At 37.2% G+C, this 19281-nt stretch overlaps 1 protein-coding gene across 2 annotated transcripts in view; it reads left to right on the top strand.

Annotated features, from left to right (window-relative positions):
* Window positions 1-17740: 17740 nt before the first annotated feature.
* The window catches only part of LOC149802434 (uncharacterized), a 36787-nt gene continuing 35246 nt past the window's right edge, over window positions 17741-19281 (top strand). Inside the window, exon 1 of one of the 2 annotated variants that reach the window (XM_089951653.1) lies at window positions 17741-18491. The gene's annotated coding sequence lies outside the window, so the exon portion shown is untranslated. The remainder of the gene's footprint in view (window positions 18492-19281) is intronic. The other variant, XM_089951654.1, reaches the window with a different exon arrangement.

Here is a 19281-nt window from a genome sequence, read left to right on the forward strand (position 1 = left end):
GGGCAGCCATCGCCAATTTGAGTTTGCAACAAGGAGACAAACAATTGTGGACCATTGTATTGAGCAGTTGCATCGGTTACCTGCTTCCTAATCCCTCCCTGAAATTCTCTTCGAACGGGAACCACGGGAACCTTGTGTCCAGTGTCAGTGCCAGTCACCACTCCAACAACAACTCCATTTTGGGCGGAGACACTCCTCTAACTTCCAGTAACACCTCGGAGAGCCACAGAACTCTGGAATTATGAGCAATGACAACCAATTTTACTTAACCTTACCCAGTGACAGTTCCATGGAGGTGTTTCCCAAGAACACGTTGTTCTGTTACACGGTCAAATTACCTCAGACCATCCCATTAGATCACGAAGCCCATTGGGAAGTGGCTTTAGTGGAAATCATTCACCCAACACAAATCAAAAACATCACCGAAAAGCAAAACACTTTCGAGGTGGAAATCCTGAATGCCCAATTGGAGGAAGAAATCAATAAAATCGGGTTTTTAGGGGACACATGACCAGCCAGCAATCCAGCCTTCATTATCTACACCTTGAAAATTCCTTCATGTTATTATTTTAGTGGTGAACATTTGGTGGACACTATTGCGGACAGGTTCAACTTAGCCTTTGGCAAAGCACTGAACAGAGCCAAAAAAAGTGTGAAGATTGAGTACCATATAGTGGCTCATCGTCTCATGATCAAATTTCAAGATACGGACACATTGTCCCTCAGGTTCAATGGTAGTTTGTTTGAAATTTTGGGTGGACATGCAGAAATGGTCGCAAACAATTTTAGCCACATGATCAACAGTAATATGGATTTTTACAGATGCGTGTGGAATTTCAGTTTGCAGAAAATCTACGCGCAGATAATACGGTGAACGCCATCCTGTATGCTGAATTTGACAATACGATATAAACCAACAGTTTGAGAGAAGTCATTCTACACTATTAGATGTCATGGAAGACTTTTATCAATGTTTATATAGTAGGGATTCTTTGGACATGGAATGTGAAGATCCTGAGGAAGGAGAAGACAAAGACGAAGAAGTCATCATGATGAAGTCTAGATGGCCAGAACAAGAATCACATTTAGTTTCCTGTTATGCTATAGTCTTGACAGAACAAAATTAAGGAAATGATCAAGAAAGATTGCTATGGATGTCATAACGATCATCCCAGTCAAATTCAACACGATAAATGCTTGATGCTGAGTCAAGAAGAAAAATTGGACGAATATCTGGACGAAGCTGGGAGTCTCATCTCGGAAGAAGACGTGTTACAACAGTGGTATAAAAGCTTGCGTGAACATTATTGTCCTCCATTAAGAATTCAAGAGATCCATCGCATCGAAGCTCTCTTGGATCAGAGTTGGGAGACAAGGCGAAGAAACGGTTACTTGTCAGACATTTTCAAGCAAAATGTCAGGATCGAATTGATCACTTATCATTACCTGTGAAGAAAAACCCACACAAAACAGGGATACCTGGGAACTTTATTACCTTTGAACCACAGTTCGTACACTGCTTCTTGGAATCCTGTCGTCTGTGCTAAAGATGAACTCCCTCATTGCACACCTCAAAACCATCAAGCTTATGTGATCAACACGGACGACAGTCATCTCCCAGGAATCTACTGGGTAGCCGTCTACTTTCCTCAAGAAGGATGTGTGGAATATTTCAATTCGTACTGATTGCCCCCTTTGGAAGACGATATCATCGACTTTATGAGAAGAAATGCTCAGACCACACGATTCAATAATGTGAAATAACAAGGCACAGATTCCTTGGTGTGTGGACAATATTGTGTGTATTTTCTGCATCATCGTAGTCTGGGCTATTCTTTAGAACATTTAGTGACTTATTTTGATCGTCATTCTTCTAGAAACGATGAGAAAGTACATCGATGGTTTTGTGACCAGTATGCTTATCTTTTGTCTCTAACTAGGAAACGTAGTGTCCATCAATGGCCTAATGACTTACAACAGTGGAAATCACAATTTCATTCACAACGTTGTCAGCCCTGTCCAAAATAATGTGTGAGTTAAAAAAAAATGTTTGTGATTAGAAAAAAAAATGTTTGATTTATATTGTTGGATTATTGTTAAAATATTTTAGAGTTGTTTGTTAGTGTTAAGTAATTTTGAATAAAAATGTTGTGTTTTGAAGAAAAAAATGCCTTTGTGGTTTGTTTAACTATAGGTATCCTGATTCACGCTCTTTGACTTCTCTCTATCCCTCCCATAACACTATTTGAACGGTTCGACTCGAAAACCGTGTAGTAATGATTTCCTTCACGTCCTCGCTTTGAAAATAAAAAGGGGCAGTCTCCAGTCTGCCCATCCATTGTCGACTCATCTTCCTACGAAGATGTGCTCAAGATTAGCCAAGTTGAACGAAGCCTTTGTGAATTTGCATAGGGTCATGACAAGTCTGATACCGAGACCTGAAGAGATAGACAATATCATAATGTTGAAAGTCACTGAAGACCTGAAAGAAGAGCTCTTCAAGGAGGAATTCAAGAAGGAGAAAGAAGAATGGACGGAGAAGTACAGACTTCATAAACATCAGAGAGAGCAGCAACAGCAGCAGCAGCATGAACCTGACAGAGGCTTTGTATTCAGTGGTATCGACACCAAAGAGTTCTTCTTCTCTTTCCGAAGAAGCAGACCTTACCCTGTGAGAAAGCCTGTCGTCAGAGGAGGCCGCCATCTTATAACCTAAGCGATCGCCATAGCTTCAAGTTCCCAAAAAAAAAAAAAATTCAGGGCTACCCCATACTCTCGAAAAGAAATAACATTCCATTGCCTATGATATGTTAGTCAGTTAGAAGAAAAAATACAGAAGTGAGTCTATCAGCACATGATTTCTTTATCTTGGTTAGAAAGTGTGACTCTAAGTTGTTCGTTTCCGTCGCTTATCAAAATTTTAAAAATAGTAATGTTCTGTAAAAAGTGAGTGAGTGTTTCTTTTAGGTCTGTGCGTTTTTATTTTTTGTTGGTGATAATATGGATAATGTAAGTTCGGGTACAATGAAATTAAAAGAATTAGGCCCAGAACTCGGTGTGGAGGGAAGAAATATACGCAACAGCAGCGGGAGCAAGAAATGCAGACCTAGCCAGTTAGCACTCCACCCACCTCGAGAACACAAATAACATCTAGTCAACAGCCGACTATACCTAACAAACAACCCGTCCCGGAAAGAGTGGTGGCAAAACAAAGGGTCAATTATGTTAGACAAACGGTATGGCAAACTCAAATGTAATTATCGGAGGCACTATGTTCTTTTCTCACTCCGATACTACAGGCAATCTCAGCTGAAAGAACAACCACAGCAACAATAACAGCGACAGACACCATAGCAGCGGTTTTGAAACTATCTACCTCAACTGAAGAATTAGTATCAGAACCAGAAGAGGAAATTGAGGCGGCTGAGGAGGAAGAGGGGGACGCTGACCCTCGTTGAGAAGTACACCGAAATGGGGCTAGATCAAGCATTGTATGACGTCAACAAAGCAGGGCAGTTTATTAGAGCCATACAATACGTTGCCTACAAATCTCTAGACACCTTTAAACCAAGACCTTCTCAGTGGGGATTTGGGGTCAGAGTTCTTCCCCAATTCTACAGACAAGCCTACACTGGATACCCCCCTCAGTCAACTGGTAGAAGCCGCTGCTTACATTACCGCCCATCATGGCTACGCATTTCCTGATATCAAGAATCATGAGACTAGGAGTGCGGGAAAGAACGTGAAAGCAAAAGAGAGACTTGTTACCTTGTAACAGAAAAAACAGACTTTTTTAGGGCTCCAAAAGATTGTTTTTTATTAAATAGGGAACCATATTTTGGCTTGGTATCCCTCCTTGACTAAACTATTCTCGAAACAAACTTGACCCATTGGAACACCGCAACAAACTTAACTTTTTAAACTTAACAGTGACCAAACTGGTATATGTCGCTTAGACATAATAATTTAAATAAGAATAGTATGGCTATTTTTATGTACACTAAGTACTAATATTAGACAGATATGTTAGTAAGTAGGAAATTTAACAGACTCGTTAGATTTGAACTAATTGCACAGGTGGTTAACACATTATTGGTACTTTTTATTGTCCATTAGCAAAAACGGGTCTTGATTTGAAATAAGTACGGGCTAGCGTTTTGGTGAGTACTTAACATCCATGGCTGTCTTGCTGAGCACCTTTTTCCTCCTTTACCACGCTCGCACAGAACAATGAGTGTGTGGTGAGACAATTCCCACTCATGTTTAAAGCCTTTCAGTCAGGTTGTTAAGGACTAGTTAGTCCTACACCTGAGTGGTTAAATTTAAAAATAGTCTGTGAGTACATAAAAGCCTGGGGGATGAGGCTCTCTTTCCTTCCCCAGGAGTAATTAAAAATCACGCGGTGCGTTATTAAACCAGTGATACATGCTCCATTAGAGCGAAAATCACTTTAATTCAAGTAAGCAAGCAAGCAAGTTCGGGTACCGTCTCTAGCACTCTTGATGACACCAACTGTCTGGGTTATTTTCTTTCCTGCAAGCCCCTATGTTCCACTTCTGTTTGTGATAATAACTTGTGATACTTCACATTTTCAAAAGTGGAAATCTTTACAAGCCGTACAAAATACAAAACTTATATGACCTTGGCTTTTGACACTTGCACAGACTCGTCACTTTATAAGTGTCACGAGAAAATTGTATATCCAATTTTTACCATTTTCAAAAACACGCACACACTTGCAGCTTGACCAGAAATATGTACATCTTGTTTTGTGGATAAGTCACAGACAAGTCCAAGCATATATAGGTGGTTATGAACGTTAGGAATATCCCCTCATTTTTTCAGAAATATCAAAGCTTGTATGTGCATTTTCCCTTTTCCACTCTATATTAGTGCTTAGATTTGTTCCAAAAAAAAGAAAAAAGAAACGAAACAATTTTGAAGAAAAAAACAACTGAATTTTGAACTCAGGTTTCTCTCTGTTTATAATTTTTTTCAAGTTGATGGTGCGTGACAGAGTACATTCGCCTACCTTTCCAAAGTGAGAGGCATTTCTTCACATGTCATTGCCTTTGTTAAATTCGGTTTCATCGGTTAGTTATCGTTAATCTTTAATTTTTTTGATGCATTTCTTTTTGATAGAAGATTTAAGGCTTTCTATTGTTGTAACGGTATTTATGTTGTTTAGTCTGTTGATGAAATTATCTATAGCAAAGTGCTTAAGATTTTTAAGTTTTTTTATTATTTCAAGCCCTACAAAAGGAGACCAAGTTTGTCTTCAAAGACGATTGAAACTCTAAATTACACGGGCGTGAAGGAAAACATCGTTGTGTTTAATCTAATCATGCTTGCCGTATCTCTTTGTGTTTTAGAGGTCATATTTCTTCTTAAGTAAATACACGCATCAATAGACAGACAGATTGGGTCATCATCCTTGAGTTTCACTGTACTTTCGGTTCTTTACTTCATACAAACCCCAAATTTATTAGTTTGAAAAAAAAAGATAACATGCCCCTCAATACTGTAACACGTCTGTTCTGACTCTACCGATGTGAGTGTGAGTGTTTATGTTAAAATGTTTAAGTGAGATATAAAAAAATGGTCAGCTTGAAAACGCGAACCAATACTGTGACGCTCAGTATTTTGATGTGGTAAGAAGAAATGGTACAAAACACACAAAGAGGGCTTGTAAGTTCACATTTCAGTCTGTCTACACTGTAATGGTAACAAAGCAAGAACATAGGGATTATTATGCCACACAGTCCTAGAACAAAACAATGCATCACCCGTTGTAAGCCATTTCATTGGCTATACTTATTTTCTTACCGCGTTCGCTTCGAATTGACACGGATCGCCATTGTCGCTTGGTGTCTGCTTTCTTCTTCGAAAATAGATCGTTTCGTCTTGACTATAAAAATTGAATTTGACTAAGTTTTACGCACTACTTGAACTCATACATTTACGTTGTAGGTGTAAGCCGTCGTTCTCAGTTTTCTGGAAGTTCGTTTTTGCGTTTCTCAGATGTGATACTACTTTTTATGGACCGAACGAAATTTCTTTTGGCGTGAATCAGGACTCGTGGTTTTGTGGCATAAATGGAGAGCATTGATTAAAGCTCAGTTATGTCGTCTTCGAAATCGCTGACACGGATTTGAACTAACACTTCAGGTTTTGTGTGAGACGATACGGTACATCATTGCCTTTTACTTCCTCAATGAAATCGTTTCATCTTATTGCAAAATTACATTTGACTAGGTTTCATACGCAGCAGGTCCCTGTATATAAGGAGAGTCTCTTAGCGTCAGAGTATTCATTCCACTCTCAAACGATCAAGAAGATGGAAGAGTCAGCACAGATCGACCTGCTGGTCAAATATTTGCTAAAAGTCATACGAAAGCATAATTCACATGCGAAAGTGGCAACAAAACTTACTCTTTTGGTCGTTGATTTGATGAGTCATACGAAAGTGTGTAGGTGCTAATGAAGTTTGCTATATCTGCAAAGGTAAATGGGTATTTGTCTCCAAAATACCTGCTTCGTCTAAGAAAGAGAGACAAAAGTCAAGATACCTAATATCGTTGTCAGGAGAAAGGACACTGGAATTCAGAGTGCCCTACGAGAAAAGAGAAGAAACAGAAACAAGACGAAACAGAGAAGAGGGATTCAGAAGAAGAAGAAATTGAAGATGATGAAGAACTTGTGCCAGTAAAGAAATGGAAATGGAAAAATTGACAATGTGAGCCGATGCGTTGGCCCTGATGTGAAATTTCATACTACCTTCTAAAAGAGATTAGACCAGAAAGAAAACGTAAGTGTTTCTTAGTCTTGACATTGTATAATAAGGATGGCGTGTTTTGTTTTTACTCACACTTTATGAAATTGTGCTCTTTCACCTCTCTCTATCCCTCTGGATCATGTTTTAGTTAGAATTGAAATGGAAGGATGTTTTCCTTCACGCACGCTCTTTAGGCATGCAAGTCGGTAAACAATAGTCAGTCTATTCATCCATCATTTTGTGTCTTGATGTTTCCTAAATCACACACTGATGCCATAAAATAACGGGTTAAATGGGTTTTGTAGTGTTGGGAGTGGGGGTGGGGTGTAGGTGTTTGGCAGAGTTGGTCATTGCAGGTGAGGGCTTAGGTGCTTTCAAAAAACTTTTTCTTCTTCACTCTGTGTTGATGGAATATAATGGGTTATTTTCTTCACTCTCTGTTGATAGTATATATAAAGGGTTATTTCTTCACTCCGTGTGGATAGTGTATAATGGTTTTCTTCTTCTTCCCTCTGTGGTGTGCGTGTGTGTGTGTGTGTGTGTGTGTGTGTGTTCGCGTACGTTGTGTAGATCGTATATTTGGTTGTTTTTTCTTCTTCCTCCCCAGTGTGGATAGTATATTTGGGGTTTGTATGCGTTAGCGACGTTGTGTGGATAGTGGACGCTGGAAATTTCGAGACTATAAATATGGACTTGGGGATTTCCACAGGTTGTAGCTATACATATGTACTAGAGTTCATAAACATGAACGTCATTCAAGCTGAGGCTATAAAAAGATAGTGGGGTTTCCAAAGGAATAACCCACAAGTTGTAGTATAAATATATAGTGGGATTTCATAGGAATTTTAGCTGATTATAGCTATAAATAGATATATGGGTGTTTATCCACGATCGTCACACAAGTTGATATTGTAAGTAGTTACTAATTTTATCCATTTTAGTCTAAACCATTGTAACTTAATTTTTGGGGATATGTTTATTTTCCTTTAAATTCTGGGACAATTTCGTCATTTTAGCGTTACTTTTAGTCACATCCATTTTGTCTTTGAGCATTTCCTTGATTATAGCTATTTATAGCATCATTACAATTATGCAAATTTTTGAACACCCAAGCAAGATTTCAGGTCTTGGTAATGCTTTATATATAAATCTCACGCTTGTACTAGTGTATGTCTGTCTCTGTCTCTGTTGTGTTTGACCCTCTACCATCATTGTCCCTAGACAATCCCACCATGTTCAATTCCCCTTGACGCTATACAGACCCACCATGTTCAATTTCCATATGTTAAATTCCCCTTGACGCTAGACAGTCCCACGATTTATTCCCATGTTAAATTCCCCTTGTCCCTAGACAGACCCAAACTATATTCCCCATGTTCAATTTCCCTTGACGCTAGAGTGACCCAAGACTTTTTCCCCATGTTAAATTCCCTTGAGGCTAGAGTGACCCAAGACTATTTCCCCATGTTAAATTCCCCTTGAGGCTAGAGTGACCCATGATTTTTCCCCATGTTAAATTTCCATTGAGGCTAGAGTGACCCAAGGGGTCCTGTAATGCTAATTTCCATTGAGGCTAGGGTGACCCTATTCACTACTTGCGTACCAAGGAAAATGCCTTGTTTCCGATTAACGATTGAGGCGGGCCCCCGATTGGCCGAGTGGTCTAAAGTACTCTTCGTTACGGATCACTGCCATCTCATCTCTAACTGCGTGGGTTCGAGTCTCAGATTCAGCCCATGTGGGTATGTACGAAAGCTTGCTAGTAGCTTTTCGTGAGTCGGTGGTTCTTTCCGGAGTTTTTTCCCTGTTCTTCCTCCACCTCCACCTGTGCTGAAAAATGGCGTTAAACCCTACAACAACAACAACAACGATTGAGGCAAAGTTGTACAAAACGTTTAGTAGTAGATTTAATTTTAAATGTATGCACAAGTATTCAAACAAAAGTAAAACTCCCTTATTAAGTCCCTGCATGAAAATGTTAGAGTTTTAATCATAGTTTACTCCAAGATAAAATTTCGATGGCAAATTTGTTCGATGAGAACACCGTGAAAAGAATTCATCTTGAATTATGCAGTGTATGATTAGTTATTAACTCTTCGAATCCGTCTCTTAAAATGTTTTGTATCTCTATTTCGATATATGATGGCATTTTATCACTTTTTAACAGATTGCCCGAGCATCTAACAGCCTTAAAAATTCCTAATTAAAACATTTTCTTTGTTCCTCACTTTGGATTGATCGAAAGAGGCACATGATACCGTACAATCTATATATGGGTTTAAGATATCTGTACAGAAGGAACGCATCAAATTCTACACTCTTGCCTGACTTGTAAATACTCGAACGGGCATCACAGGCTCTGCCATTAAATAAAGTTTGTATTCTAATAATTTTTTATTTAATATTTCTACATTCTCTTATAATGTGTTCTAATGATACTCGTCTTATTGATTTTCATAAACTTTTTTTACGATACTTTCTTTTCTTTTTAAGTATTTTATCTTTGTTTTTCACGGTATCTCTCTTTGGTATTTTAGATTTCGTTATCTTTTTCAGTCCCATGATATCTGATATAGTGAATTAGCATGTTTATAATTTCCTTTACGGCCATTCTTTATGGTCTTTTTTTTGGTACTATTTCCGGACAGTTTTACATTGGTTTTCAAACTCCTGACAGTTTTACAATGGTTTTCAGACTCATGCACTGATCTTTTCTCATTTGTACATAATTGACTATACATTTCGTTACTGCACTATCATTTCGATTGATAGCAGCCATTTGATAAAGTAGTTATGCCATCGACTATGTGTTGTTCTATGGTGAAAGAGCAATGTTATTCACGTTGTTCCTCTAAATTTCATGAGAGTAAGATCTTATTACCTTCATTTCTTCATACTTTACTCTATTATTTTACCATATGTGCTTGTCAACTTTTTTCGATTCATAAATTAGCTAAATAATTCCGACAACGTAAAACTGCTATATACTGGTCTTGTTAATTTGATTTTTATTTTTCTTGTTTTTCAAACAATTACAAGGTCATTATCAATAATTGTTCTTTTTGAGAATTATACATTTTCTGACATTTTACAAAATTAATTTTCATCTGCATATGTAAATGTTGTTCTTTTAAATAATCGATCAGCTAATGTACGATTTTAACCACTTTTGTGTTTTTTTTTAAATGACAGCTCTTTTGTACCTTGTTCATATTAAAGCTAAAATTTATGTAAAGTTCTAAATTTCCATGGTGAATGACACGTGTCTATTTTCTCTGATTTTCAAAGTTCAGTATAGTTCTTGAGCAATTGGTTTTGAGTTCTTGAAATTATTTATAAACTTACATAACTCGTCAGTTATCTGTATCTGGAATTAAAACGTTTTTAAAACTAAGGGTTAGTAATGTAAATCCAGTAGGATCTCCAAATCTATTTCTAAAATGCAAGCAGTATTAAAGTCATCTGACGTTTCGAACAGGTTTTGTTCCACCAACTTAATTTGCTCAAAGTTATCCATCTAAGCTTATTTACTGTTATGTATTGAGACATACTCTAGCCATAGAGATTATAAAAATTTTGGTACATAATGAATAATCTTGACCCTTCTTATTCACAATGGTTATTGTTCGTCTTACGTTTTTTATCCTCATTCAAGTTCTACAACTGATATATTTAATGATGCATCATACCTTAATATTTGGCTCTGTAATAATAAGCAAAATGTTTCAGATGTTCATATCTTATTAAAAAATGTCATCAATGTATTTGCTTTTGGGTAATAGTCACAAAGGTCACACAATCTTTAGAAAGTACCCGTATGCAGCTTGTGAAATATAAGAAACATTTTAAAATTTCAAACATCTTTGATAAGGGTGGTATTGTTTTCACATCGCCGCTGATCATGTAGACGTATAGGCACACATATTTCATCTGATATGTTGGAGTAAGAAACGAATATGTTTTAATGTTTCTCCGAACTTTATATTGTCATAAATCTGGGTCTGTCTTTTTGTTGTTGTTTACAACTCTGTCAACTCTTACATTCTTGCAAATTATGTGTCTATGTCATCGCTGCTTTGAATTTATTGCACTTATTCATCAGGATGAATTTTAAGCGATGTTTTAATAGATATATGCTTGTAATAGCCAGTGTTTTTATGAATAAAGAACGGAGTGTATTTTTATTATTTGCAATTCAGATTACATTCGTTTTTTCTTGGGTCTGTATATTAATCTAAGTGATCACGATCGCACACCTTTCATGCGTGCATTTCGTCATCCCTTTTTTCTTCAGATATTTTCTTCTCTCGCAGGTACAACATATATTTGTTGATTTAAGTCTTTCTTCTTGGTGTCTGAACACCATAGGATCTTTGGTCTTTAATTCTTATAAACTATTTTTACGATTTTGCTCAACGCATCGTAAAATACTTCGATACAACGCGTTCTCTTGCATGCAATTAGTTTATAATACTGCAGATCTTATCACTCTTGTCAAATTGTAGGAAAACTCAATCTGAAGATACGCAAGGCTCATCTGCGATCTACCCCTGCATTTGATGAACTATTTAGCAGAATACCAGTAATGTGTTGATCTCTTATCTAAGACTAAGTCAGGCAACCAATATTTGTTGACTATAATGTATGCATCCACAAGATTCTCAGAGGCAATTCCTTTGAGGAATATTGAAACTAAAACCATCGTAAACGCTTTGATAAAGTTTTTAATTTAAAAAAATAATACATTTTGGTCTTTCCAAATCTGTCCCATCTGATCAGGGTTACGATTTGATGTGTGGAATTTTCCATGCATGAATCTGGCATCCAGCCATTTAAATCTTCTGCATATGACCTTGAGAGTCAATGGGGTTTTAGAAAGATTTCATCAAACGTTTGAAAAATATGATTCGGTCATGTTGTTTTGATACTGGAAAAGATTGGGACGAAGGTGTTCATTTACTGTTGTTTGCTGTTAGGATTTAGTCTCTTTGAACTAGTTTTTGGAAATACTGTCCGTGAACCATTGACGTTGTTAACTGAGAAACTTTTTTCAAAAAAGGATTCAGAAGTCAATCTTCTTGACTTTGTTTCTGATTTAAAATATAAGTTGTGGAAGGCTTAATCTTCAATCTTCTCAGTCAAAACTGAAATTAAGATATGAGAAAAATAATATGGAAAGGAGTTCTCAGCCTGGTGACAGAGTTCTGGCTCTACTACCGATACCTTAGAATCCTCTTGAGGCTAAATGCTATGTCCTTATAGAGTTGAAAAGAAAGCAAGTGACCTAAATTATACCATTAACACCCATGGTAGGCGAAAATAAAAAAGAAATGCCGTATAAATATGATACGACATTATATTATTATAGATAGCCCTGTTAATCGTGCATTCAGTTTAGTTCTTCCTGTCCTCCACAGTGAGAATTTAAGCGGTGGAATGCAATCTGAATGTACTGACTTTGGTGTAACCAAACTTAGGAATTCATATATATTTAATAATCTGGACCAGAAACTTTTACATCGATAGCCACAAGAAAAGAGTGAACTAAAACAGGAATGTTTGAGAAATGAAATTCAGTATTTGCTAGACAATGATTTCTTAGAACCAAGTAAAAGTGACTGGAGTTCACCATATACTACTGTCCCGAAACCAGATAATACTTTCCGCATGTGGACTGACTATAGAAAAGTGAACAGTGCGACCAAAACAGATTCCTTTCCTATGTCAAGAATCGATCACTGCATTGACAAAATTGGAAACGCAAACGTCACCAAGATCGTTCTTCTGAAAAGATTCTGGCTAATTCCACTCACGGAAAGGAAAAAGGAAATTTCGGTGCTTGTAACTCCACATGGACTTTATCAATATAAAGTGATGCTGTTTGGAATGAAAGGTTAATCTTGCACACTCCAACGTTCAATGAATAGGATTACATCTGGTCTAGATAGTTATGACGTTTATATCATTGATGTCTAAGACTTCATCTTATGTAATTTGCAATCATATGTATATCTGACTAATTGTTAAAACAAAACTTTATTGTAAAACAATCTTTTATTTTCTTTATGAGGGAATGTGTTACGTATATTTTGATTCTTATTATTTGTTGGCTTTTCAGAATATTTGTTAGATACAGTTGTATTTTGTACTTAACCTTGTCCGAAATCAAATTCACTGTGTACCAAACTGAGACATTTATTTTGTAAACAACCTAATACATAGTTAATATTTCTCCATGAGTGTGGACTAAACATTCAGATCATTGTTAAAGTAAACATGTTTACCTGAATATTAATTAAAAGGTACAGTCTTGATTCTGACCTCAAAATGTTCTTGAATGGAATGTACCTTTAAGTGACAGAGTATTTTCAGAAAATGGTAATTGCTACAAAAGTCAAGTCAAGATGAAATCTTTTTTTATCTTGTTTATCTAAATGCTACTCATTCTTGTCTGAACATTTCATTTTTTCATTTGGGTGGAATTATTTATTCAAATTATTATTCATTGGAAATACAAAGTGCTTATCAATAATATTCTTAGACAGAAACATTAATTTGGAAATTATGCTGAATTTCGACAAGGATATTTTGGATGATGTTATTGTGAAACATCACAAAACTGTTAGTACATCATCACACTCCAGGCCATTGTTACATTACCACTTCAGAGACTACTGGCGCATCATTACATTCAATATTGAAACTTATTTCGAATACCACTAGAACATCATACATTTGGACTTGTGATAGAGATTTAAGGACTATTTGGGATTTATTTCACAATAATAAATTCTTTATAAATTTTCACCTTGTATTCTAAGGAAATAAGTTGTTGAATTTTACAAAATGTTTGGTTTTCACTCTTTTCTGTTACTGTCCGAGGTCGTGGGTTTGATCCCCGGCGGAGTCATAACAAAGACTTATAAAAATGGTACTTACAGCTGCCTCGCTTGGCGCTCAGCATTAAGAGATTAGTGTTAGGACTGGTCGGCCTGGTGTCAGGATAATGTGACTGGGTGGGACATCATGCTACATGTCTGCGGCATGATGCCCCAGTGCTAGACATCACTATAAACTGCCACACTGCAGACATCGTAGCAATATGACTGAAATTTTTTTTAAAGCTACGTTAAAAATTTCAAATCACACACACACACACACACACACACACTCGTCTTGTTTTTATAGGATTTGGGTTCTAAGAATTTCGTGTAGTTCTTTAGTTGATATGAGTTACAAGCCGTTTGAGTTCACCGATCTTAGGTAATCTCATGTATGCCAAAGACTTGAATGTGTATATTCGCTGAACATAACTTCAGCCAGGTAGTGACTTTCATTCAGTCATTTGTGTTTTCTACACAAAACTTTTTTAATACTGATAATGGAATTCCCTACTGCTATCCCCAACCCCCAGTCAACTGCTTCTGGTCATATTCACATAACATCTATATAAGGGAATATCACACGTTTGTTACATTTATGTATGAAAGACAGCATGATTCACAAATTGCCCTCGGTGGGCCTCACCTACTGAACATGCGCAGAGTTCAAAAAGTGTTGTGCGTTGTTTGTGCTAGACCGGTGGCTTGGTGTAGTAGGTTGTGACATTTAGACAAACCTGCATGTATATATCATTGCTGGTAGTGGTGGTCATCTCAAAACATTGACAATTAAACTTGTTACCCCCATATGAAGCCTCTGTTTATAAGCGTCATATAATCAATAATATTTGTATCATAACGTAAAAAGGGATATATTTGTTGGCATATGACTCAGTGCCGAATCAGAAAATAATCGTTTTATTTTGAGCGCTATATATAGCTCATGTGTACAGTCCCACAAAAGCTACGTTGAAACACGCGCTCTGTCTCGGCCTACAATAATCAATATTTTCTCGTTCGAATTGGTTCATGCCAAAATGTCTGTACAATAATGAAAAAAAGAACATTAAACCTACGCCTTGCGCTGCCAGCCAGGCTTAAACAACGCTCGACGTAAATAAACTGCCGCAGAGTGACCGGGGAGGTGTTGAGTGAAGGCGGAAGGTTATATTCTTTTTATTATTAATATTATTATTGTTATTAAATGAAACACAAGAGAATTCACAGCTTACGCACAAATTATATGTACATCTTCCTTCGAAAGAAAATACCAAATATGAACAAAAGTGAAGTGGATCACGAGTAGCGTATAACAACTTCTTGAAACGACCCCTCTTATAAAGCGAGGCGAAAGTACTGTTCCTGCACATCCGCGCCGAGGACAAAGAATGAAAGTGCGACTAAATTCCTGCGCACTCGTGATACGCTAAATCAAAAACTACACAACAAAAACAACATTGTTTTAAACGTAACGTGCACCACAAATCCTTTACCTTACGTAAGTGCACAAAGGTCACCATTGTTCTCATATTGATGTGGGTGTGGCAAGTTAACTAACAAGTGACGCCGTGTTCAATCTTGAAGCAATATTCGCACAACTCACATTCATGTTGTGACTCGAGGTGTTCTTAACCATACTGTAACTACTTTTATTAGATCTACGCAAATTTATAACGAGTCATCACTACATAAAAATAAAAGTGGGTTATCATTTTATTGTCTTATCCATATTTTGCCAGTTATTTTAAGACACCAACTGGTACTGATCCATATGAATGTGCGTATTGCCACAGACACGCATACTTAAACTCGTTGGTCGTCCACGCTTAGCATTTGTACCATATTTAAGTGTATGCCCGATAGCAGTCAAAAAGGGGGTGGGAGTGTGGGTTGGTTAAAGAACAAAGTTCTCCAAATTTAAAAGCAGTGAAGAACATAGATCAGAGGCGTAGCTATGATATTTTGCGCCCGGGGACGAACTATAAAATTGGCGCCCCAGCCCCCTCCCCGTTTAATCACATTTTTGAATATTACCCTTGTTTACTTATTATAATGTAACGTTGTAAGCCTCATTTTGGCGCCCCTGTACCTTGGTGCCCGGGGAAATATGTACCCCTACTGCCCCCCCCCCCCCCCGCTACGCCTCTGACATAGATAACTGTCCACTTATGAGCAAAAAGAATCATCCAATATCAAGTCGAAACCCAACACCCCCTGATTAATATACATGGATACGAGCCAGTATGCCTTCTGACATGGGCGCCCGCACATAGGGGCAAGGGTGGGAGTGTGAGTCAGTTAAAGAACAAAGTTCTCCAAATTTAGACGTAGTGAAGAACAGATATAACTGTCCACTTATGAGCAAAAAGAATCATCCAATATCAAAGTCGAAACCCAACACCCACTGAGGAATATACATGGATCCGAGCCAGTATGCCTTCTGACATGGGCGCCCGCACATACGGGCGAGGGTATTTGCCCCACCCCCACCCCCACTTCTAAATATGTGTTGGCCTACATTCTACCCCTCCCCCACCAAAAAACAAAAAAAAAAACAACAAAAAAAAAAACTAATAGCTATTCACGTGTCTGCCCCATCTAAAACCAAACCCGGAAAAACGTATGCGGCGCCCATGTGTAGTGATATGTATGCAAATAAATTATAATATTAGGACTACATGATTCGTTGGTAAACATTAAGTTGTACACATTGCGGGAGGGATGAGGGACACATCATTCAATATTTCAGGCTGGGTTAGAATGGATCATTTTTTTTTTTTTTAAGCTTGAGAGAGACGTAACTGACTTTTGTTTGGATCCTTGTCCTCCCCCACCCCCTACCCCCGCGCATATTATATGGTCGGTGGTAGATGCATATTTAAATAAAACTATTTTGATAGTTTATTTAATTTTTGACGAGGTATGGGCCTCATATTGGATAAATATGAACAGTTGTTATACGTTTATAATTAAACTTTTCGGACGTAAAAGTGTTCAACGCTTGTGCATTTTTTTTTTCTTCTCCCCTTACATGATATATAATTCCAGTTTGGACTATATTCTAGTCCAATAGTGTCATTATGGCATCATTTTTGTCATATGTCCGCATACCTTTATTTCTGCTAAGATTTTTTTTTTTTAGGCAAGTAAATGATGTCAGCAACACTGCTTGGCAAGGCGGCAACTGTCGACAATGTAGTACCAAAATCTTGTATCGCAAGCACACGTGTGAAGATAGAATGGTGGTAACTGGTGGCTCGCGCGATTTTAAAGGGGCTACTTGGGGAAAACAGCTAACAAAATGTATCGATCACATCGTTCTTTGTACACAGCTGACTTTTTGATGGTCGCAGGTGAATGTTAAAATATATTGTGTATACACAATTGACCCCAGCATGCCTGTCATCTGTTTCCGCTTTTCATACCTACATACTCTTTATGTATATATATATATATATATATATATATATATATATATATATATATATATATATATATATATATATATATATATATATATATATATATATATATATATATATATTAGTTTAGTTGCGCACATTAACACAAACGGGGGTGGTGAGCCGAACTACATTGGCGAATCATGGTTGTTCATTCTGGATACAAATAGTTCAATGGGGCAATAATGATAGTAAATATGTATCCATAAGATATGACCTTGGTTCAACCAAATTTGCATATTCTTGCATGAAACAACTGTAGGCTTTACACTTTCTGAAACTAGTCCGTACATAATCGTGGGTATATCCATGATTTGGATAGTCTGTTATGGGGCTGGGTTTATGTATTCCACCTCCTACTGATCATCCTTATTAGCCCATTCTTCCTATGGTAGCGCAAATGTGGACTTAATGTCTCTTACGTAGTCACTCAATCTACAGAAAGGACAGTTTGATTTTATCACTATCCCCTTTAAATCCCTTCACATGACCTATTTTATCAGAGGGCTCTGGTGATTTCAGCTGACTGGTTGCGGGCCCCCACAAAGGCATAAAGTTACCATTCATGGCGGATCCAAATGGTTGATATATCTAGCAGACTAGAGAGACGACAATAGCCTCGGTTGTCGATGGAGTCATTCAGAAGATCTAAGTAATTCTAAATGCAAGTGCGACCACCCCTTGATGACCATCGGATTGTACGTATTAAGCTAAGTGTGTGGCTCCATGTACACATAATAGTGTCTCAGGACAGGTCTAGACGACACACCTCATTATATATTAAGCGTAACACAGTAAATTGTAAGGTCAGGACGAGTGTCATCGCAAAACGTGTGTACAAAAATGATTTGACAGTTTTATTAAGTGTTCTGTGTGTATAGTCCTATCTAGTCGCTATCGTGTAGTATTATTCCGTCAGGAATACCCAACTGTACTTCCATTCGGCTTTTAAAAACATCCTAAGTATGCTTCACTATGTTGTCTTTGGTCACAATATATATTGATTCATGATTGCTTGTGTAAGTCCCCGGTGCGTCTAACATAGAACACCGAGCGAATATCTGGGTGTTCGGCCCCTATAAACATAGTATTTATAGTACACATTTCCCGCCTCTAACTTAGACTGGTGGAGTCACCTGGTACGAGGCCCTTTAAGGGAGCAATATGCAAATATTAAGCTATGGGGGCTTCTCTTTATATCCCACGCCTGACAAGGATTTGATCCCCAAATGAAGATGATTGGAAGACGGTGGCGCTGATTTGCATAAATTTTTGGCGCATGCGCAGTGATCTACAAGAGGCAGCCATGTTGTGGATAGCTCAGAGTGGATGATACGGTAACAACAGTGACTTGTACGAGAAGCACCGGACAGAGTGAGTATCTTTCATTTGATTAAAGCAGTTAATTTAAATATCAGTAAAGCCGAACGTGTATTTAAAGTTTTGTTTTTGTATGATTTTTAGTTACCGAAACCGAAAGCTAACACATTTGAAAATTTGGTGTTCGTTGGTTAGCATTGCATAACGACCGTCGCCGTATCTACCGTCGTTTCGTTAACGTGAACGGAATGTTACGCGACGTCAATTAAAGTGGATATTTATAACTATTGATAATGACTTTAATTATTTGCAATAAAATCAATGAAAAGAATTAGGCTTAACATAATTTAGGATTTATTGTATATTATCGTGATTTTATTGTTCCAACTTTTTAGTCTTTTTTTTCTTGTACCTGAGTGTTATTTACTGTTTGAGTCGACCCCTTCATTAGGTCACGTGACTACCAGTGGTACTCGGAGGCTCATGGGGGTTTTTAAGATTTATTCCTCGTCAAAAATGTTGTACAGATGAAACCAAATGTCAAATTATAATAGATTCAGTTGTTTTTGTTTTTTTGTTGGTGATATTAAACAAGTCGCGTGACATTTGCTACTGAATCAATGAGGTTATTGCATCTTATTTTTTTAAACGTTTTAATAATTAGTACTTATGCTATGTTTGGTAGTTATTTGACTGGCCCTAAATTGATCATAAAATTGTTTATTATTATTATTATTTGTTTTGTTTATTTTATTAAAATAGTATTTTGTTAAGATTCATGTATGTGAATTCCGCAATAATGGCCATGGATGAAAATTTGACTTCAAACAATTTCGTTGATAGT

Source organism: Sinohyriopsis cumingii, chromosome 3, assembly GCF_028554795.1.
Source record: "Sinohyriopsis cumingii isolate HCF-2022 chromosome 3, ASM2855479v2, whole genome shotgun sequence".
Taxonomy (NCBI): domain Eukaryota; kingdom Metazoa; phylum Mollusca; class Bivalvia; order Unionida; family Unionidae; genus Sinohyriopsis; species Sinohyriopsis cumingii.